This window comes from Macaca thibetana, chromosome 18, assembly GCF_024542745.1.
Source record: "Macaca thibetana thibetana isolate TM-01 chromosome 18, ASM2454274v1, whole genome shotgun sequence".
NCBI lineage: Eukaryota > Metazoa > Chordata > Mammalia > Primates > Cercopithecidae > Macaca > Macaca thibetana.
In genome coordinates, this window is record NC_065595.1 from 59,484,621 (window position 1) to 59,504,922 (window position 20,302).

At 40.3% G+C, this 20,302-nt stretch overlaps 1 long non-coding RNA gene across 1 annotated transcript; it reads left to right on the forward strand.

Annotated features, from left to right (window-relative positions):
• Positions 1-3,268: 3,268 nt before the first annotated feature.
• LOC126941302 (uncharacterized) lies at positions 3,269-19,065 on the forward strand. The gene is made up of 3 exons (XR_007721242.1): positions 3,269-3,373; positions 11,304-11,421; positions 18,848-19,065. It is a non-coding gene; the product is annotated as an uncharacterized LOC126941302 (long non-coding RNA).
• Positions 19,066-20,302: the final 1,237 nt, after the last annotated feature.

Below are 20,302 nucleotides of genomic sequence, written 5' to 3' on the forward strand. Positions count from 1 at the left end.
TAGTACAATAAAAGGAGTAGTATAATCAAAATATTAATTCATTAAATTTTTTTGGAATAAATGTAGTGCCAACTGTGCCAGACCCTATACTAGCTATTAAGAATAAGATATAAGACATAAAGAGTTTATAATCTAATAGAGGAGACAGAAAAATACAAAAGAAATTATAATACCAGCACTTTGGGAGGCCGAGGCGGGTGGATCACAAGGTCAGGAGATCAAGACCATCCTGGCTAACCCGGTGAAACCCCATCTCTACTAAAAACACAAAAAAATTAGCCGGGTGTGGTAGCAGGCACCTGTAGTCCCAGCTACTTGGGAGGCTGAGGCAGGAGAATGGCGCGAACCTGGGAGGCGGAGATTGCAGTAAGCCGAGATCGCGCCACTGCACTCTATCTAGCCTGGGCAACAAAGCGAGACTCCGTCTCAAAAAAAAAAAAAAAGAAAGAAAGAATGAGTTCCCATAGATGAAATTGAACCTGAGTTTTGAAAAACTAACAGGAGTGAGTTTTGAAAAACTAACAGGAGTAAGAGGAAAAAGAGGAATAAGGGTATTATTCTAGGCAGTAAAACAACTTTTGCAAAAGTACAAAGATGATGAAAACTGCAAATCATTCAGTATGTCTGGATCCTGGGGTCCCCGGTGGAAAACGGCAAGAGGTACAGCTGGGATGAGTAGATGAAGGTAATGAAGGGCTGTGTGGGCAGTTCTAAGGGGCTGGACTTTATCCAAACCATTGAAGGGTTTTCAGTGGAGACTATATACACACATAGATGTATATATATATTCATAAATACATGTGCATGTGTGTATGTCTATATATATACTTTATTGAGATATAATTCTTGTATCGTGTGTGTGTGTGTGTGTGTGTGTTTCCAGACAGAGTCTCGCACTGTCACCCAGGCTGGTGTGCAGTGGCTCGATCTCAGCTCACTGCAACTGCTGCCTCCCGGGTTCAAGTGATTCTCCTGCCTCAGCCTCCTGAGCAGCTGGGATTACAGACATGTGCCACCATATCTGGCTAATTTTTGTATTTTTAGTAAAGATGGGGTTTCTCAATGTTGGCCAGGCTGGTCTCAAATTCCTGGCCTCTGTCTTGGCTTCCCAAGATGTTGGGATTTCAGGCGTGAGCCATGGCACCTGGCCTATCATATAGTTTTAAAAATATATTCACTGAGTTGTCCTACTGTCACCACAATAACTTTTAGAACATTTCATCACCCCAAAAAGAAACTGTATCCATTAGCAGTCACAGCCCAACCCACCCCTAGCAACAGACAACCACCAATCTTTCTACCTCTTTTGGTGACAGAACTAATTGTTTCAAAGGGCTTTTGCCCAGAATTATGCCCTGTTTCCATTTGGTTAACATAAAACAGTCATTTTCTTGTTTTTATTTTTGCTCAAGAATTTGGGGTCAGGGGAATATTATATTTCAAGTGGTTTTTTTAAATTAGTTTCTCTATGTTCTGATATCACATTGGAACAAGGTGCATCCTTTGGTAGACTTTCTGGTTTCTGGAAAGAATTTTATTTTTTTTCCTTTTCTGTGTCATAAATCCCTTGTTTAAATAGGTTCCCTTATATTTTTCTCCTTTTAAAGTGAAAATATCCTATGGAAAGGGGAAGGGATAAACACAAGTTGTAAATGCCACCATCCTTGCCTCCCCCTCCCCTTTTTGCACTGCATTCATTATTTTTGATGCAACAGGAAATACAGATCAGTCTTTGTCTCTTGCTCAATTTATCCTCCTCTTCAGACCCTACTCCCTAACGACCTCTAACAAGCCTTTACATAGAGCTGTGTAAAAAAATGTATTCATGGGCAAATATAAAGTGAATATTCATGGGCAAATATAAAGCGAATATTATATATAATGCTTTATATTTCTAGCATTTGTGATGGTAGAATATAAGATACAACAAAGTTTGGCTCTCAAAGAAGACCCAAAGCTATAAGTTCAGGAAGCAATATATTAAATATATGTCATAAAACACTCAGCAAATATTTATTGAACATTTTTTATGTGCAGTGAATCCAGCCGATCACTGGGAAGTTACAAAAGTGTGTAAAATTCAGGTCTTACCTTCGACGAACTTAACAGTCAAACGGGAGAGACACAGTCACATATCCAAACCACAGCACACATTATAAAAGAGATTTGAAAATTACTTCAGTGATACAGGGGTATCTACAGAGTATTTGTTTGGTCATTGTTGACAGTTCTATTGAGATATAATTTAAGTGCGATAAAATTCAACCACTGGACATGCACATTTGAATTGTTTTTAGTAAATTTATACAATTGCACAACCATCACTATGATCCAGACCTTGGCACCCTTGACTCAGGTATTCATTACCTTTGGGTAGATGTTGGCAGGAGTGCACATGCATGACCCTGAAAGTGAGGACATACTTAAAATTTGCACCTAGGCACCTTAGTCCTGCTCCTGGCTAGCAGTCATAGTCAGTAGTGGTGGCAATTTTGGTGACAACTGGATGCCAGTAGGAGAAAAAAAAAACACCTGGTGATTTCCAGCCAGCCGCAGTGGCTCATGCCTATATTCCAACACATTCAGAGGCCGACGCAGGCAGATTGCTCGTGTCCGGGAGCTCAACACCAACCTGGGCAACACAGCGAGATCTCCATCTCTACAAAAAATACAAAAATTCACCAGGCGTGGTGGTGTGCACCTGTACTCTCAGCTACAAAGGAGGCTGAAGTGAGAGGATTGCTTGAGCCTGGGAGGTCGAGGCTGCAGTGAGCAGTGATTGTGCCACTGTACTCCAGCCTGGGCAGCAGAATGAGATCCTGTCTCAAAAAAAAAAAAAAAAAAAAAAAAAAGAAGGTGAGCTCCATAGGGAGCCACGAAGTGTAATCTTTGAAAACCTCATAGAACAACAGCCACTGTATAAGCACCATGTAGGACGAATGTTTGAGTGGCCTCAGAAACAATATGCTTTGCTCAGAAACAATATGCTTTGTTGACTCAACTCTTCTGTGACACACGATGGGCTATAAATGTAACAATGAATCAGTCAATCATATAAAACATTTTATTGCATATGAAGACTTGGGTTTCACATGGATATGTGAATTCCCTTTCCACACATCAAATTGTAATTGATGCATTATATTTCTTCTGGAAAGCTAGAGAAGTTGCAGCCATGTAGTTGTGTTATTTTCTACTAAATATTTGCCTTATAATGAAGGGAAACAAGCATATTTCTTAACGAACAGGTGTGTGTGCTAGTGGTCAAGAGAGCAGCAAACAGCAGTGGCCTGCTGTCATGGAAACAGCCTGGTATCCTAGCAACAAGCATATTCATTTGCCTGGCCTGCCCTGTGGAGTTCTGTCAACACAGGTAAAGGGTTTATCCTTTCCACAGAACTTGAGTGACAGCCTTTCTACTCCAGAGTAAAGCTACACCTATATATGTAAATCTGGAAGTAGAGGGGAAGGCGAATTTTTCCGCCAAGGAGCCAGTGGCTTGGGGGCTGCAGGACAGCAAAGTGGGAGTTAAATGTACTCATCTATTCTTCATCTAGATAGGCTAGAAATAGGTCTCTTTCTGTATTTGTTGGCTCTCTTAATGGCAGGATTGAAAATTCAGTGGCAGTGGCTAAAACCATGACCTATGGCTCTGCTCCCTGCTGCCCTTCTTTGGGTTAAAAAGTGCAGTCTTTTCCCAAAACTTCATTTGACCTCGCATGTTCCTGTGTTTTAAGCCACAAAGACTATGGGGAAGAGGGCAGGACATATCTGGGTAGTGATTTGAAGGTTGTAGCTTCTCTTTTTCCATATATTTTCATTGTAATCCCTAAATTCTATGAGAAGATTGAGAATATTTTTGATCTGGAAAATGTCTAAAATATCTCATGAGACCCATAGGAAATCTCAAATTATTGGAACCCAGTTTGGGATAGCAAGCATCCTGCACTATGGCATAATAGAGGGAAAATTTTCTAGTTCAGGACAGGAATTCGAGAGGATTTATACCCTGACTTATTTTTTTAAAAATACTTTCCTCTCTCTATATCTCCCTTTCTCCATTTTTTCCCACATTTATTTACTGTGTGCTAGGAATTATTCAAAGCATAGTGAATCACAATGGTTTTTCTATAATTCTAGAGATGTGCAAAAATCGTAGGCATCCACAAGCAAATGTTGAATTTCAATTCAGGGCTGACAAATTCAATATTAGATCAGATATGTCCTCAGGGAGCTAGATGAACTGGGAATTTTACTGTTGTCAGTTGGGGGATGTGTTAGGCCATTCTTGCACTGCTATGAAGAAAGACTTGAGACTGGATAAATTATAAAGAAAATAGGTTTAATTGGCTTAGAGTTCTGCAGGCTGTACAAGCATAGCACCAGCATCTGCTTGACTTCTGGGGAGGCCTCAGGGAGCTTTTACTCATGGGACAAGGCAAAACAGGAGAAGGTACCTTACATGGTGAAAGCAGGAGCAAGAGAGAGAGAGTTCAGGGGGAAGCGCCACACACTTTTAAACAGTCAGATCTCATGAGGGCTCACTCACTATCGTGAGGACGGCACCAAGATGATAGAACTAATTCATTCGTGAGAAATCCACCACCATGATTGAATCACCTCCCATCCCACCAGGACCCACCTCCAACACTGGGGATTACAATTCAACACAAGTTTTAGAGGGGACACATATCCAAAGTATATCAGCGGCTAAGACTTTTCAATAGATTCTCAATAAACATTATTCAAAAAAAGATTTCTCCTAAAAGATAATCCATCCATCTTGGGTTTTTTTTGGGTTTTGTTTGTTTGTTTTGAGACAGGGTCTCACTCAGTCACCCCAGGCTGAAGTACAGTGGTGCGATCTCAGCTCACTGCAACCTCCGCCCCCTGGGTTCAAGTGATTCACACCTTAGCCACCTAAGTAGCTGGCATTATAGGGGTGTGCCACGAAGGGCAGCTAATTTTTGTGTGTTGGTTTGTTTGTTTTGAGACAGAGTCTCACTCTGTCGCCCAGGTTAGAGGGCAGTGGCATGGTCTTGGCTCACTGCAACCTGTGCCTCCTGAGTTCAAGCAATTCTCCTGCCTCAGCCTCCCGAGTAGCTGGGACTACGGGCATGGACCACCAAGCCTGGCTAATTTTCTGTATTTTTAGCAGAGGCGGAATTTCATTATGTTAGCCAGGCTGGTCTCAAATGCCTGATCTCAGATGATCCACCTGCCTTGACCTGCCAAAGTGCTGGGATTACAGGCGTGAACCACTGCACCCGGCCATTTTTGTGTGTGTGTGTTTTTTTCTTTTTTTTTTTTTTGGTAGAGACAGGGTTTTGTCATGTTGTCCAAGATGGTCTCAAACTCCTGGCCTCAAGCAATCTGCCCACCTCGGCCTCCCAAAATGTTGGGTTATAGGTGTGAGCCACTCCACCCGGCTGAGAATCCATCTTCTAAATAAGAAATAGAGTATATTGAGAATGAATATTTTTCTCCTGCTTTGTATGTGTGTTTATATACACACACATACACACACATATAGTTTTAATGATGGAATTAAAATAACTTAAATACAGGACTTAAATCAAACTTTTATTCTCTTAGAATGGTTCTACTCTTTTATCAGTTGATGTCAATTTAGTAGTCACATAAACATATATATAAAATGTTTTAAAGTTTCATAAGAAAACCACAAAAGACCAAAAATAAAATCACTGGCAGGGCGCCGTGGCTCACGCCTGTAATCCCAGCACTTTGGGAGGCTGAGGCAGGCAGATAACTTGAGTTCAGGAGTCTGAGACCAGCCTGGGCAACATGGTGAGAACCGATCTCTACTAAAAATACAAAAAAAAAAAAAAAATCTGGGCATGGTGGTACACGCCTGTGGTCCTAGCTAATCAAGGGGCTGAGGTAGGAGGATTGATTGAGCCTGGGGGGCAGAGGTTGCAGAGAGCTAAGATTGTGTCACTGCACTCTAGCCTGAGTGACAGAGTGAGAACTTGTCTCAAAAAATTAAATAAAACAACAAAAACAAAATCACTTTCATAATAAATTAGTTTTTCTTAGTTTCTAAAGGAAATTCAGGCTTTCATTTTGACTCAAAATGGTGATACATAAAATTCTTATAAATTATTATTTGCAAGCCAATAAGGAGAGTAATGAAATAAATTATAAAAGTTCAAGTGGATGCCTGAAAAATGCTTTTGTAACTCAGGAGATAATTGTTTTTTAGACAGAGTCTCGCTCTGTCACCCAGGCTGGAGTGCAGTGGCTCAATCTCAGCTCATTGCAAGCTCCACCTCCCGGGTTCATGCCAGTCTCCTGCCTCAGCCTCCCGAGTAGCTGGGACTACAGGTGTGCACCACCATACCTGGCTAATTTTTTTGTATTTTTAGTAGAGATGGGGTTTCAGTGTGTTAGCTAGGATAGTCTCGATCTCCTGATCTCCTGACCTCATGATCCATCTGCCTCGGCCTCCCAAAGTGCTGCGATTACAGGTGTGAGCCACCATGCCCAGCCACTCAGGAGATAATTGTTTATACATTGTGCAACTATATTGTTATTTATTTATTTATTTTTGAGATGGAGTCTCACTCTGTCGCCCAGGCTGGAGTGCAGTGGCCCAATCTTGGCTCACTGCAAGCTCTGCCTCCCGGGTTCACGCCATTCTCCTGCCTCAGCCTCCCCAGCAGCTGGGACTACAGGCACCTGCCGCCACGCCTGGCTAATTTTTGTATTTTTAGTAGAGATGGGGCTTCACTGTGTTAGCCAGGATGGTCTTGATCTCCTGACCTTGTGATTCGCCCACTTCAGCCTCCCAAGGTGCTGGGATTAGAGGCGTGAGCCACCACGCCTGGCCATTGTTATTGTTATTGCAACTCAGGCTTTTAGAATGAAGTCTTACATAGAAAAAATTATATCCTACCTCTAAGTTGGTAACCAACCATGAATTTAGAGATTAATTTCAGTATAATATTTCAACCGATTACTTTTAATTAAGTAGTAAAAGGAAAGTACAAACAGATGAGATATGCTTTTTTTTTGGCGTTTGATTGGCAAGAGACCAAAAAAACAAATTATGCATGGTGCATGTTTCAGCAAAGTATAAGGAGACACCAGGAAATAAATTACAGGTAAAGCTAATCAATACAAGGGCAGGGAGTCTTGAAGAAGATAGCAAAAGAAAGATTTTGTTAAAAGTGAATATGAGGGGGGCCCGGCGCGGTGGCTCAAGCCTGTAATCCCAGCACTTTGGGAGGCCGAGACGGGCGGATCACAAGGTCAGGAGATCGAGACCATCCTGGCTAACCCAGTGAAACCCCGTCTCTACTAAAAAATACAAAAAAACTAGCCGGGCGAGGTGGCGGGCGCCTGTAGTCCCAGCTGCTCGGGAGGCTGAGGCAGGAGAATGGCGTGAACCCGGGAGGGGGAGCTTGCAGTGAGCTGAGATCTGGCCACTGCACTCCAGCCTGGGCGACAGAGCAAGACTCCGTCTCAAAAAAAAAAAAAGTGAATATGAGGAAAGTTATAAATGTGCACATTGTTAATAGCCCAAATGCAAAAATACATTTTAAGTAATGCCCTTAATTAAATGTAAATAGCAAACTTAGTAGTTACGTCAACTTCTTTCTTAGTAACATGTTTAAAGCAGATTACAAATCTCCTAGTAACAATGTAGCCGCAGTCCTTCTTGAAAAAAAAATTGCTTCTCTGTTGGTTCTGAAAGACAATATATTTCTAGAAATGAAATTTGCTACCAATGAGGTCTTATTTTGTAGGCGAATTATGTGAATTTTGACTTGCAGTATGCTTGTTGAAAGTACACTTAATTTTCCAAAGGAGAGTTCTCCACAAGGTTAAACAAAAGGTTTAACAAAAGTTTGAAAGTCCTGCTAAAGATTTCCTAAGAGCTGTCATCTCGCTTGCTTCCATTTTACTTCTGCTTCTCTGTGGTCACTATTACTGTGCAGGAAGCAATTTTGCAAGCATTTATGTGGCTGTGAGCCATGTATGAGTCAATTAGATTGCCTATTTTTTAAATCTCTCTAACAGTTTATAAAACAGACTAACCCCTTCGCTCGCACTGCATCTGACTTGGATTCTGCCCTTTTGAGGAAGAATACATTGGACAAAAAAAAAAAAAGGCATCTGACTGAGATGAGGACAGAAAGTATCAAACTCTTCTCCCTCTTCTCCCTTTAAAAATGCTCTATAAGGCCGGACGTGGTGGCTCATGCCTACAATCCCAGCACTTTGGGAGGTGGAGGATCACTTGAGCCCAGGAGGTCGAGACCAGCCTGGGCAATATAGTGACACCCTGTCTCTAAACAGCAACAACAACAAAAACAAAAAACAAAAGCTATACAAACTCCTGCGAGTTATTTGAAACGCACATACAATGCTCAGATAACAGCGATTCTTTAGTAACAGGTCATCGTCAGCCCCTTAGTCTTCCAGATTTGTTTATTTTAGGATGACTTAGCTGCATTACAAATAACTTTCCATAAGAAATCCCCCTTCCATGAATGCAGGTCTGTACAGATAGAAGAGAAAGTGCTGTGATATAACAGCCTCTTCAGTATCCCTCTAGGCCAGTATAACTAAGCTAAATATAATGGACTAATAAAAATGGGTAATACAGAAAGAGGAGGTAGAATACTTTTTTTTTTTTTTTTTTTTTTGAGACGGAGTCTCACTTTTCACCCAGGCTGGACTGCAGTGGCGCGATCTCGGCTCACTGCAAGCTCCACCTCCTGGGTTCACGCCATTCTCCTGCCTCAGCCTCCTGAGTAGCTGGGACTACAGGCACCCACCACCACAGCCGGCTAATTTTTTGTATTTTTAGTGGAGACGGGGTTTCACCATGTTAGCCAGGATGGTCTCGATTCCAGACCTCATGATCCGCCCGCCTCAGCCTCCCAAAGTGCTGGGATTACAGGTGTGAGCCGCTGTGCCCAGCCGAATAAAAATATTTTTAATATCCTTTGGGGGCAGCAGTTTTGCCTTCCTTCCTTTTTTTCTTCCTTCCTTCTGCCTTTCATTTCTGTGTGCTGATGTGGCTAATTTTTTTTTTTTTTTTTTGAGATGGAGTCTTGCTCTGTGGCCCAGGCTGGAGCGCAGTGGTGTGATCTCCACTCACTGCAAGCTCTGCCTCCCGGGTTCATGCCATTCTCCTGCCTCAGCCTCCCGAGTAGCTGGGACTACAGGCGCCTGCCACCACGCTCGGCTAATTTTTTGTATTTTTTAGTAGAGACGGGGTTTCACTGTGTTAACCAGGATGGTCTCAATCTCCTGACCTTGTGATCTGCCCGCCTCGGCCTCCCAGACTGCTGGGATCACAGGTGTGAGCCACCGTGCCTGGCCTGATGTGGCTAATATTAGTTTGCATTCCCTGAGCACAGAGCAGATGCCAAGGTTACTTGTGATGAGAAGTAAACAAATAATGTGCTGAAAAAAATTTACCTGGAATGTCTGCCTCATGTGTTTTCATCATAAGAACTTACTTGGCCTACCTTGATAATTGGATGCTATTTTATTCTACATATGCCATCTATATTGGGCCTTCAGCAATTGATGTTGACTATTTAGCTAAATAGGAACGGAGACTGGACCTCATTCTACTCATCATTGCAGCCTGAGAATTTAGCAGAGTATGACATAGACTAGGCATTCAATAAATACTAAGGGATGAAGTGACTTTGGTTTAGTTTTTCTCATCATTTACACATGCAGATGAATAAAGAAAACTGCACTGCAATAGTTCATGCTAAAATTAGTTGCCCTTCCTCAAACACACCATGTTCTTTATATCTCCCTGTATTTCCACCCATTGTTTATTCAAGTAAACTTCTTTTAGCCAACCTTTTACCTATACCTTCCTACTTTAGATTCCTATTTAGCCCTCAATTTTTAGATGACACAAAATTGTGATGTTTCTTCCTACACACGGTGCACAGCATCTCATCCAGACTGCTCTCTTATGATGTTGTGATGGCTTATTGGCCTAAAAGGATGCTCTCTCCCTAATCTATTCATACCTTAAAGGAAGGTGGGATGGTTAATTTTATATGATGGCTTGACCGGGATACAAGATGCCCAGGTAGCTGGTCAAGCATTATTTCTGGGTGTGTAGAGGGTATATCTGGAGAGATTAGCATTGGAATAAGTGGACTCAACAAAGCAGAAGGCCTTCCCCATTTTGGGTGGGCATCAGCTAATCTTGAGGACTTGAATACAACAAAATTGTGGTGGAAGGTTGAATTCACTCTCTGACTGACTGCTTAGGCTAGGACATTTATCTTCCCCTGCCATCAGTGCTCCTGATTCTCAGGCCTTTGAATCTGGTCTGGAATCTACACCATCATCTTACTGGCACTCAGGATCTTTGAACTACACCACTGCCTCTCCTGGGTTTTCAGCTGGTAGATGGCAGATCATGGGGCTTCTCAGTGCCCATCATCACATAAGCCAATTCCTCATAATACATTTCTTCAGCCGGGCGTGGTGGCTCAAGCCTGTAATCCCAGCACTTTGGGAGGCCGAGACGGGCGGATCACGAGGTCAGGAGATCGAGACCATCCTGGCTAACACGGTGAAACCCCGTCTCTACTAAAAAATACAAAAAAACTAGCCGGGCGAGGCGGCGGGCGCCTGTAGTCCCAGCTACTCGGGAGGCTGAGGCAGGAGAATGGCGTAAACCCGGGAGGCGGAGCTTGCAGTGAGCTGAGATCCGGCCACTGCACTCCAGCCCGGGCGACAGAGCCAGACTCTGTCTCAAAAAAAAAAAAAAAAAAAGGGAAATCAACTATCGAAAAACAAAAACAAACAAAAAATAGAGGAGGCCGGGCATGGTGGCTCCCGCCTGTAATCCCAGCACTCTGAAAGGCTGAGGCAGGTGGATCACCTGAGGTCAGGAGTTTGAGATCAGCCTGACCAACATGGAAAAACCCCACCTCTACTAAAAATACAAAATTAGTCGGGCTTGGTGGTGTATGCCTGTAATCCCAGTTACTCGGGAGACTGAGGCAGGAGAATCGCTTGAACCCAGGAGGCAGAGGTTGCGGTGAGCCGAGATGGAGCCATGGCACTCCAGCCTGGGCAACAAGAGCAAAACTCCATCTCAAAAAAAAAAAAAAAAAAAAATATATATATATATATATATGTATATAGGTGTATAGAGGTATCTTGCTGTTGTTTTAATTTTCATTTTCCTAATAACACATGATGTTGGCACCTTTTAATATGTTTATTTGCCATCTGCATGTCTTCTTTGGTGAGGTATCCATTCAGTGTTTCTTTGATTTTTGAGACAGGGTCTCACTCTATCACCAAGGCTGGAGTGCAGTAGCATGATCACTGCTCACCGCAACCTCCACCTCCTAGGCTCAGGCCATCCTCCCACCTCAGCCTCCGGAGTAGCTGGGACTACAGGTGAGCACCACCACGCCCGGTTAATTTTCGTATTTTTCTTTTTTTTGAGACGGAGTCTCGCTCTGTCCCCCAAGCTGGAATGCAGTGGCTCACTGCAAGCTCCGCCTCCCGGGTTCACGCCATTCTCCTGCCTCAGCCTCCCGAGTAGCTGGGACTACAGGTGCCCGCCACCGCGCCCGGCTAGTTTTTTTGTATTTTTTTAGTAGAGACGGGGTTTCACCGGGTTAGCCAGGATGGTCTCGATCTCCTGACCTCGTGATCCACCCGTCTCGGCCTCCCAAAGTGCTGGGATTACAGGCTTGAGCCACCGCGCCCGGCCAATTTTCGTATTTTTCTAATAGAGATGGGGTTTCACCATGTTGCCCAGGCTGGTGTTTTTATATATATATAAATATATGTTTTTATATATATGTATAAAATATAAATATATATGTCTATATATGTATGCATACATATGTATATGTGTATGTATACATATATGTGTATATATGTGTGTATGTATACATATATGTATATGTGTATGTATACATATATGTGTGTGTGTATCTATATATAGAGGAAACTTAAATGCATATTACTAAGTGAAAGAAGCCATCAATCTAAAAAGGCTACATACTTTTTTATTTCAATTATATGACATCCTGGAAAAGGTAAAACTATGGAGATAGTAAAACAGATTGATGGTTGCCAAGGGTTTGTGGGGAGGGGATAATAAATAGGCAGAGTACAGAAGATTTATGGGGCAGTGAAATTATTCTGTATGATACTAAAAAAATTCTATAGAACATAAAACATTGAATGAACCTTAATGTAAACTCTGGCTGATGATGTGTAAGTGTATGTTCATTGATTGCAACAAATGTGCCATTCTGGTGTGGAATGTTAATAGTGGGGGAGGCTGTGTATGTTGGGGAGTGGGAAGGGTACAAGGGAACCCTCTGTACTTTTTGCTCAATTTTGTTGCGAATATAAAACTGTTCTGGCTGGGTGTGGTGGCTCATGCCTGTAATCCCAGCACTTTGGGAGGCCGACGCGGGCAGATCACAAGGTCAGGAGTTCGAGACCAGCCTGGTCCATATGGTGAAACACCATCTCTACTAAAAATACAAAAAAAAAAAAAAAAAGAAGCCAGGCATGGTGGCACATGCCTGTAATCCCAGCTACTGGGGAGGCTGAAGCAGGAGAATTGCTTGAACCTGGGAGGCAGAGGTTGCAGTGAGCCGAGATTGCACCACTGCACTCCAGCCTGGACGACAGAGGGAGACTCCATCTAAAAAAAAAAAAAGTAAAACTGCTCTAAAATATAAAGTCTATTAAACAAAAAGCAAAACACAATATTAAGAAGGCCAATGGGCCACTATAAAGGAAGCAAAACATCTAGATCAAGGGACAGCCTCGTTAAATTTTAAAACAATGAGGACAAAGAAAAAAAAATCCTAAAACCTTCCAGAGAATTAAAAAACAAAAGTGTCAAGAATCAGAACAGGGCTGGGCGCAGTGGCTCATGCCTGTGATCCCAGCACTACGGGAGGCCGAGGTGGGTGGCTCACTTGAGGTCAGGAGTTTGAGACCAGCCTGGCCAACCTGCGAGGTGGAGGTTTCTGTGAGCCGAGATCATGCCATTGCACTCCAGCCTGGGCAACAAGATTGAAACTCCGTCTCAAAAAAAATCAGAATAGCACTGGACTTCTCAATAGTAACCTGGGATGGTAAAAGACAATGGAGCAATGCCCTCAAAAATCTTAGGGAGAATTACTTCTAAATTAACATTTCATACCCAGCCAAAGCAACAGTCAAGTGGAAGAAGAGGAAAGTAAAGATGTTTTCCATCATACAAGTTTCATAGAAAAGAGACAAAGAAAATCACTGGGCAGTTGATGATTAGAGTTCACTAGGCATAATGGAAATTAGTCCAAATGGAAGTAGGTGGATAGCAGGCTTAAAAAGGGATGTCTCCAAGGGAAAGGTGAAATTGATAGATAAGTCAATGTGTGTGAATTTATCAGGGAAGAAATAATATAGGTAAAAGAAAATTAAACAAATAAGCAAGGCAATAATTAACTAGAAGAAACACAAAAAATTATGAAAAATGCAATCATAATACACCATAAATTAGATGTGAATAATTAACACAGTTTAAATACTATATATTGCTAACCAAAAATTATGTGCAGGGTGTGTATTAATCTAGGTGCTTTAAGAAGCATATGCCAAGAATGAATTAGATGTGAGAGAACATGGAGAGGAAGCTGAGGGAGGCCTGGAGAGCCATCAGACATCTGTGCATGTCTATGTGAGTGAAGGAGAGGAGTTTCATAGCCTGTAATCAAAATCTAAAGAAAGGTCAGCAAGCACATTGCAAAATCCTTGAACTAAAGCTCTTGGCCAGAGGAGCCCTGTCTTCCAGGCATGAGCCTTCCTTAGTATGTCTGTTATACTCAGTTTTTAGTTAGGAGCAGCCTGTAGGAAGCATGGCCCCAGTGTGCATGGCAGCAATGGATTTCAGAGCCCACAGTCAACTGTCAATTATGTTCCCTGCTGTTGGAGAAATGAGAGGCACATTATCAGGGCTACTCTAGGATGAATCTAAAGACTACCATTTTCTATTTAAGCCCCGTAAAGCTATTTGACTTTAAAAATTAGATAAATGTATAGTTTTAATAAAAATAAAATATTAATGGGCACCATAGCATGCACCTGTAGTCCCAGCTACCCAGAGGCTGAAGCAGTAGGATCATTTGAGCCCAGGAGTTCAAGGGTGTAGACAGCAATGATCATGCCTGTGAATAGCTACTTCATTCCATCCCGGGCAATATAGGAAGACCCTATTCCTTAAAATAAATGAAATAATTCCAATCTTCCAGGTCGGTTAAAAAAAAATAAATGAAATGTTAAAATGTCAAAAGGAATTTAAAACTGCTATTTGTGAGTCATTTAGGGTGCTTTACAGCATGTCTAAGCTTGATTTCTTAGCCACTCAGAGATGCTTCAGATTTTCAAAAATTTTCATACTTCTATCATGTATTATAATAGATGCTGTAGAAGGATTCATGTAGAAGAATAACATACTTCTATTAAGATAAAAGAACTATATTCTGTCAAGGGGGCAAAAAACAAAAAAACATAGATATACTCATGAGGTATCAATGTGAATATATACACCATATGTTTTTGAAAATCCCTTAAAAGTATAAGTCTTTGGTGGTTTATACTTGATACCAGAGAAGGGAATACCTTCCTAGCTTCCTCTTTTAATACAATTAAAAATAATACAAATTCTTTACTTGTATATTCACACACACATGAATACACACAAACACATTGTGTGTATTCACAGATTATGAAGTCAGAGACCCAGGTTAAAATTATGTTCTGTCACATATCTAGTTCCTGACATGGCACAAGTTAATTCATATTCTGAGGCTCAGCATCTTTATCTGTAAAATGGAAATATGTTAGTGGATTATGTTAAATAAAATGAGATAATCAGATAAAATCTAGAATTGTACAAGGCACATAGGCTTTACTAAATCTTGATAAATATAATAAATAGTCATTAGAATTATAAATATTAACTATTAGGATTATATTCATCCAACACGTCACTCTGATGTTTTATTCAAGTTGTGAAGTTTAAAATAAATGTCTTAGTGAAATACCTATATTTGTCTTTTAACTTCAAAAAACATAAAAAGTTCTTTTAATTAACATTTTAAATCTTTTGGAGTGCTTCAATTTAAAAATATGGTCATTAGTTTTTAATAGAGAGCAACTGAATAATGAATACTGATATCCATTCTGAAACTGGAATATGAATTCTCATATTTTTAAATATGAATAGTTTGTAAACTTATATATTTATTTCTTTGTGTTTCTATCTTTCACAAATGCCAATCCTTCGTCACTATGAATGTATTTCTTCCTGTCCCAATTGCCTGTTTAATGCAAAATGTGCAAAACTCCTATTTAGAGTGCAAGCAATTGAGAAAATCAAATAACTGAAAATCTCCTACACTTCATATTTGCAAGCAATCCTCCCACTTTGGCCTCTCAGGGTGCTGGGCATGAGCTACCAAGCCTGGATAATAAATTATCTTAAAATATAATTTGTTATATTTTAATTATTTTGTCAACCTCACATATTTCAAAAAAACACGTATACTTTATATGCAGACTTTATTATTTTTTATTATTATTATGGACTCAGAGTGCAGTGGCATGATCTTGGCTCACTACAACCCCTGCCTCCCAGATTCAAGCGATTCTCCTGCCTCAGCCTCCCAAGTAGCTGGGACTACAGGCACGTGCTGCCACGCCTGGCTAATTTTTTGTATTTTAGTAGAGACAGGGTTTCACCATGTTGCTCAGGCTGGTCTTGAACTCCTGAGCTCAGGCAATCTGCCCGCCTCAGCCTCCCAAAGTGCTAGGATTACAGGCATGAGTCACTGCGCCCAGTGCATACAGACTTTAAAACTATGTTTTGCATAGATGAATTACACAGTGAGGCTATATCTGCAACTGGCCTTGTCTGCAGCTATATATATGTAGCTTGCAAATATGAAGTGTAGGAGATTTTCAGTTATTTGATTTTCTCAACTGCTTGCACTCTAAATATATATATATATATCTTGAGCTACAGTGATGATTAGATATGAATTCTGAGCACTTCAACACTGGTATCTAGGGGCAATATATGTTATAAATAGTGGAGCAAAGATTTTTACCTTTTCAATTTAGTCTTTAAAAGATAAGGTGTACCGGCCGGGCGCGGTGGCTCAAGCCTGTAATCCCAGCACTTTGGGAGGCCGAGACGGGTGGATCACGAGGTCAGGAGATTGAGACCATCCTGGCTAACCCGGTGAAACCCCGTCTCTACTAAAAAAAAAAATGCAAAAAACTAGCCGGGCGAGGTGGTGGGTACCTGTAGTCCCAGCTACTCGGGAGGCTGAGGCCGGAGAATGGCATGAACCCAGGAGGCGGAGCTTGCAGTGAGCTGAGATCCGGCCACTGCACTCAGCCTGGGTGACAGAGCGAGACTCCGTCTCAAAAAAAAAAAAAAAAAAAAAAAAAAAGATAAGGTGTACCATGTATATTCGTGGAAATATTTTGTGTACTTAAAATACCTTTAAATAAACACGGCTACATAGAAAATAACGTGGATGGATTTGATCATCTTGTCGAAAATAGAAAGCAGAGGAGAAAATATAAAGGATAAAGGACTTTTAAAAATAATTTACTGAAATGCCAACTGCCTCTCTTCATAAAGGAAACAAGCAATTGGAAAGAAATATAAGCCAAATAAACATATCAACTTTTTCAATTAAAACTAAATTATTAAGGTGATAAATCATATTGGTGCATATAAAAAGCAACATTAACAACTAACATTTACTTAGAATTTTGCAGGTGTATTAAATTCTTTCCAATCAATTATCTTATTTCTCAGAACAATTCCCTGCAGGATGCATTATAATCCACATATGCCAGAAGAGAAATCTGAGACTCAGAAGAGGTACTCCCCATTTTCATCAGTTAACATTTCTGCCAAATCTCACCAAACACAGCGTTCTCTTTCTTTAGCAGTAAGGACTGTTTTGTGATTTGTAGCATTGGGTTTGTTTGTTTTTGTTTTTAAGTTTTTTTAGACAGGAGACTCAGGTGGAAGGATTGTACACACACACACACAAAATTACTCGGGCATGGTGGCACCAGCTCCTGGGGAGGCTAAGGCAGGAGGAACGCCTGAGCCGGAGAGGTCAAGGCTGCAGTGAGTTGTGATGGCACCACTGCACTCCAGCTTGGGCAACAGAGTGAGACCCTGTCTCTAAAATAAATAAACAAAAGTGTGTATGTGTGTGTGTTTTAAAGAAAATAACAGTCATGAATAAGTAACAAGGGATACTATTTCCTACACCAATTACACAGCAAGCTATGCTGGCTTACGCTGCCTTGTTAGGACTAAAAACACCCTAACAAAACTCTGCGCTATCCTGAGGTCCAGAAATAGATATCAGTTGATCCTGGCTCCCTCAGGAATTTAGGTTGGCATTTAGGGAGTGGGAGTGTGTGTACTCCGGCATTAGGGGTCACTCTGGTAGTTCTATTGATGTTTGCTGGGAGAACATTAGTTTCCAAGAAGTATAAGACAAGAAAGCAGGCTAGAGGTCCCAAAATGCAAGGAAAAACACACAACAGAGGGTTTTGTATAGGATTTCAAACTTCAATCTACGATTCCCACTACCCGCCATAGAAAGATTTCTAAAATTTTTCTCTTTTGCTAATGTGAGAATTCCTTGTATTTGGAGGTTATATATTTCAGTCACTACACAGCTTTCCACTTGTTGTGCAAGTCAAATAGTTCTGTTTTTAGAAACATGTAAACCACTGTAGTTTCTGACTAAATTAGATTAAGATATGTGACTGGGGAATGTGAGATGGAGTACTTCCAGTTCATGAATCTGGATAGCTTATATTAAAGGAGATTTGGAAAAAGAAGTAAAGTTTGAGTATCCCTTCTCCAAAGTGTTTGGCCCAAGAAATGTTTCAGATTTTGTATTTTGTATTTTTTTCAGATTTTGTAATATACACATACACATAATGAGATATCTTGGGCATGGGACCCAAATCTAAGCATGAAATTCATTTATGTTTCATATACACATTATATACATAGAATGAAGGTAATTTAATACAATATTTTATTTTATTTTTTTTTTTTGAAATTAAGTCTCACTCTATCACCCAGGCTGAAGTGCAGTGGTGCCATCTCAGCTCACTGCAACCTCTGCCTCCTCGACTCAAGCAATTCTCCCATCTCAGCCTCTCGAGTAGGTGGGACTACACATAGATACCATCATGCCCAGCTGATTTTTTGTATTTTTAGTAGAGACAGGGTTTCTCCATGTTGGCCAGGCTGGTCTTAAACTCCTGACCTCAGGTGATCTGCCTGCCTTGGCCTCCCAAAGTGCTGGGATTACAGGCGAGAGCCACTGTGCCTGGCCTAACACAATATTTTAAATAATTTTGTTCATGAAACAAAGTTGGGTACACTGAACCATCAGAAAGCAAAGGTGCCCCTCTCGCAGCCACCCATGTGGATGGTCTGTAGTGGTTTGGCATCACTGTCATTTCTGACTCTGAATTCATATGCTACCAATAAACAATCATTTTCTTACGCTTATTCACACATGAGTACCTAATAGAAAAAAAAAAAAGACATATCATTAATACTGAAAATGATATGACATATCACTAATGGCGAAAAAATACTGTGCGCAGGGTAACAAAACAGCACAGCAGCACCACCAGAATACTTGGATCAGCTGTTCAACAACAGCATGAAAAACAGCGGCAGGCTTTCAATCTCAACCCACCATGCTGTGTTTTGACTAAAAGGTAACTGTACACTGTATTTTATTTTTTTTAGGTGAGAAGAAACATTAGAAGCAGTCAAGAGACCAGCCAGTAGGTCCTCTAGGGATGAGGAGGCATTCTGAATAGACTGGGTTGTACTCCTATGTTCTGACTGCAACCCATCCATGGAGTCAAGTGTGGAATTTTCCATTTGTGGTGTAATGTCAGCACTCCAAAAGTTTCAGATTTTGGAGCACTTCGAATTTCAGATTTTCAGATTAGGAATGCTCAACCTGCATTATTATGAATAAAGTGGAACATTGCATAATTAAAATATGTAACACATTAAAGATGTAACAATCCTAAATGTGTGTGCACCTAACAATAGGGCTTCAAAATACATGAAACAAAAGCTAAAAGAACTAAAGGAAAAATAAAGAAATCTGCATTTATACATGCAGACATCAACACTTCTTAGAAATCAATAGAAGGATTTAATTACAAATTAGTAGGATATAAAAGAAAACTACTATCAATTAAGTTGACCATATTAGCTTTTTTAAAATAATATTTTACCCAACATCAACAGATTACACAATCTTTCCAAATGTACACGGGACATTAACCAAGATAGACCATACTCTGGACCATAAAACAAATATTAACAAGTTTAAAGAATTAAAAGCATACACAGAATAGGCAATTTCATAGAGACAGAAAATAGACTAGTGGTTACACGAGGTTGGGGGAAATGGCATGCTATTGTTTAACGAGTACAGAGCTTCTGTTGATGATGAAAATGTTCTGGAAATGGTTATAATGGTTACACAACATTGTAAATGTGCTTAATGCCACTGAGTTGTGAATTTGAAAATGGCAAATTTTATATAATGGTTATTAAAAAAAAATCCACTGAGGGAAAAAATCCATATACATCATCTATTATTTCACCAGAACAAGATTAAACAAGAAAACAATAGGACGATATCAGGAAAATCCTCCAATATTCTGAAATTGAACCACATACTTCTAAATAAACCATGTGCCGAAGAGAAATTTCAAGGAAATTAGAAAATATTTTGAATTGAATAAAAATAAAAACAAATAAAATAAATAAAAACACATTTAAAAAATCAAAATTTGTGGGCTGCAGCCAACACTTAAAGGAAAACTTACAATACAGAATATATATATTAGAAAAGAACAAGTGTGTAAAAGTAATAGTCTAAGCTTTGAGCTTAAGAATCTAGAAAAAGGATGAAATAAATGCAAGCATGTAGAAAAAATGAAATAATAAAGATAACAGTGGAAATCAATAAAATTGAAAATAAGGAAATAATAAAACAATGAAATAAAAAGCTGATTCATTGAAAAAACCAGTAAAACGTATAAACCTTAAGCCAAACTGACCAAGAAAAAAGAGAGCAAAGGCAAATTACCAATATTAGGAATGAAAGAGAGGCCATCACTAGAGACACTACCAACATTATAAGGACAATAGGGGAATATAATTTAAAAATTTATTCTC